This window comes from Octodon degus, unplaced genomic scaffold (genome assembly GCF_000260255.1).
Source record: "Octodon degus isolate 3935 unplaced genomic scaffold, OctDeg1.0 scaffold00065, whole genome shotgun sequence".
Lineage (NCBI taxonomy): Eukaryota > Metazoa > Chordata > Mammalia > Rodentia > Octodontidae > Octodon > Octodon degus.
Genome location: NW_004524641.1, coordinates 5833176 through 5836588, shown reverse-complemented (window position 1 = coordinate 5836588; position 3413 = coordinate 5833176). Strand labels below are relative to the sequence as shown.

At 50.4% G+C, this 3413-nt stretch overlaps 1 protein-coding gene across 5 annotated transcripts in view; it reads right to left on the bottom strand.

Annotated features, from left to right (window-relative positions):
• Gpr155 (G protein-coupled receptor 155) overlaps positions 1-2171 on the bottom strand; it is a 48032-nt gene extending 45861 nt beyond the window's left edge. Inside the window, exons 1-2 of one of the 5 annotated variants that reach the window (XM_023719199.1) lie at positions 1689-2170; positions 1445-1562 (exon numbers count right to left, since the gene is read on the bottom strand). The gene's annotated coding sequence lies outside the window, so the exon portion shown is untranslated. Of the gene's footprint in view, positions 1-1444 lie in introns of all 5 variants that reach the window. The other 4 variants (XM_023719202.1, XM_023719198.1, XM_004634745.2 and 1 more) reach the window with 4 other exon arrangements.
• Between the last annotated feature and the right edge of the window lie 1242 nt (positions 2172-3413).

Below are 3413 nucleotides of genomic sequence, written 5' to 3'. Positions count from 1 at the left end.
GTGTTTGTAAATAGGATATCATGTCTGCATCTTGTACAGTAATTAACCACTAAGAAGAATGTATGCAATGTGTTAATTATTGAAACTGTCCTACCGATTTGGTTTGAAACTGTCTCATTGCTATTTGTTTCTCAATAAAATTATGGGAAAAAAATACATCAGTGACAAGAACACAGATTTTGGGCCTTAATGCTTATGAACCCCTTGGGTTAATGTACTGTGCTGTTTCCTCGGCTTAAAATTAGAATAGAAACCTCTAGCAGGGACAATTTAGAGACTTGGTGAGAGTCTATCTTAAAAACAAAACAAAACAAAACAAAAAACAGGGTAATGTGGGAATAGGGATATAGCTCAATACAAAGATCTTGGGATTCAAATCAGGCATGGTAGCACACATCTGTGATCCCTGCACTCAGGAGGCTGAGGCAGAAGGATCACCATGAGCTCAAGGCCAGTCTGTATTATATAGTGAGATGCTATCTCAAAGAAACAAAACAAAACAAAGATCCTAGGTTCAACCACCCAATACTGCAAAACAAATAAAACAACAAAAACTTCCTTACAGGGAGACTGTGTGGATAAGACATGCTTAGCATATCACAAATAGACCTTCAAAAAATAGTAGCAGTTGCTATTAGAAGTTGTTGTTCTAATAATAAGAACGGTAACAATAAAAAAAAAAATCATTGTTTTCCCACTAAAACGGACAGGATGTGTTACAAAGTTATTAAGGTCTGGTTAATAACAAAACAAGCTGATCTCAACTTAGTTGGCCCTAAAATATTTAACAGGGAAGGGAGAGCTCTTTTCTCCAGGTGATGGTCAAATAGCTGTAGTAATGCCCAGGTTTAACTTTCAATTAATTGCAAATTATAAGAAAGTATCTTTTAAAGTTTTTCAGTATTATAAAGGAAACAACTGCTAATTGAGGAAAAGCCAAAGTCAACAAAACTTAAAATTTTATCTCATCTTATTCTATTTTAAACCCTAAGAAAATATGCTTCCTAAAGCTTATTTTCAAATGAACAGGAACCACGCAGGGAAGCTTAAAAAAATGACATCCAATCATTTCATCTTTAAAGCAAGACTTGTTAGTGAACAAACAAGTTGACCCATCACAGTAAAAAACTGTTCACTGGTACAAACTGGAGAAATACTATATATATATATACCACATCTAGCCTCTTCACCTCAGACTTAGATCATATCAACAAACAACTGAAATTGTAAACAACTGCTATTGGTAAGTGAAAATGGAAGGATGTTAAACTTCAAAAAGTGGGAAACTCTTAACACTATTTCTCAAAACACTGTCCTTTCGCTCATTTGTCCCTTGGAAAAAGCCTAATTCAGAGTGGCACTACGAAAGCATTCGCCCTTGCACAGCAACAGCTCCCGTTCTTCCAGTCCCACCTACGCGCAGGGGACCCGCGCTGAGCACTGCCTTCTTTCCTCGTCCAAGACAGGTAGGTGCAGACTGGTTGTCCGTGTCCGAGGTAAGGAAGCGGTGCGGAGCGCCCCTAAAGAAAAGGATCGCCGGGAGCGCGGCTGCCAGCCGACACCTGGGAGGGCAGCCAGGTTAAGGGAAAGGGTCCGCTCCGCTTCCCGGGCACGGGAGACACAGGGTCATGGTAACTCACAGGCTCCCAAAAGGGGTCAGAGGAGATCGGGCGCAAGGCTCCGGGTACCTGAGCAGAAGCCCTCGGCGCGCGCAGATACCGAGGCCGCCTTGGGGTGAAGCGAAGAGCTGGGAGATGACAGGGTGGACGCACGTGCAGTGGGGCGCTGCCCTGGAGTGACAGCCAGGCGGGTCGAGCCTCCCGGGTGGTCCCGGCGTCCTGAAGGCGGGCGCTGCGGCGGGCGGGCAGGGGCGGCTGCGGGGCAGGGCGCGGGGCGGCGGGCGCTGACCTCACCTGCTGGGCCCGCAGGGGCACCGGTGCTCGCCAGGCCGAGACGGGACCCGCAGGTCCGCCCCCGGGGGCCTAGCTCACCTGTCTCGTCTGCAGCCCCGGGGCCGCGAGGAGAAAGAAAGGAGTCGGTGCTCGCCGGGAGCCGAGCAGCGAGGAAATCTCCGTCATCTCCCAGCCCCAGGCCTCTCAGCAGAAAGCGGCCTGGCGCCGGCTGCAGCAGCTCTGTCACGTTCGGAGAAGATGAGGGGGGTAAAGCGCCGCGGCCCTGTCAGCTCGGCCCGCCCCCGCCCCGCCCCAGACCCCGCCCCAGACCCCGCCTCCTGCCTAGAGTTTTCCTTTAAGGCCCCGCCCCGCCCCAGGCCCCGCCCCTGACCCACCCCAGGACCCGTCTCCCGCCTAGAGTTCTCCACTGTAGGGCTCCCGCCCCGCTTCCAGGTCCCGCCCCCAACCCTCACCCGCTCCGCCCCCTCCGCACGCTGGGCCCTGCCCCTAGCCTCCAGGCCGCCCCACACAGCCCCTTTCCCCGCCCCCAGGTCCCATTCCCCGCCCAGAACCACACCGCCAGTGCCCCGCCCTGTAGCCCCGCCCCCGGAGCGTCCAGGCCACTCCTTGCCCTGCCCCTCCTCCAGGGCCCGCCCCGCCAGCCGGTTTAGAGCCCGCGGCTGGGGGACTTCCGGCCTCTCCTGCCGCAAGATGGCGGCCGCCGCGGGGGTTAACGGGGTGGCTGTCTACTCGTTGGTTCGGGCACGCGGCTGGCTCTGGTTTTTGACCAATCTTAGCCTTGTGTGATCCGCCAGTTCCTCTCTTGGTTAGCCTAAGTTTTTCTTAGTAGAGTATAAGACCAAGGATTTAAAACCAAGAATGTGTCGAAATCCTCCGTGCTTCCTTCCAAAAGTAGTGTGACCTTGACCTTCTGAGACAAAAGCAATTCAGTGTAAAGCTTTAGCCCCGCGCTAAAGGACCTGTCCAGTAAGGACCTGGACAGTGCATCTGTTTCTCTCGCGGATACCTGGACATATTCTCTCAGTGCACTGTACGTTTTTAGTGGAAAACTTTCTGAGTTTCTTGAGGTGAAAGCCCTAGATACAGTGCTGCACTTTGAAAACTGCAGGATCCCTGTCATTGAATTAACGTTTCGGAATGAAAAGGGTTTCAATTTTTAAAATAAAATCAAATCGTACTTAGTATCTCCACAACCATTTCTCTTTTAAAAAGCGGTTTGCATCTTTTAACTGTTCCGTTTGTCAGCTTCCGTGCCTTGGAAATTCTAGGGCAAAGATAAAGCATAATGCAGATTACTGTAATGGTTGATACATTGTGTCGGCTTGAGAAGCCTAGAAGCTGAAGTAACTCAGCAGTTCTATGTCCTGGGGTGCAGAGGACCCGCCCTTACCTCTCTAGGATGCTGTTCATTGTGTCATTTTGAGAAGTTTAAAAGTTTAAGTGATTGGATAGGGGCCCAGGGTCCTCACTTTGTAAACATACTCAGCGTGTGGGAGAGGA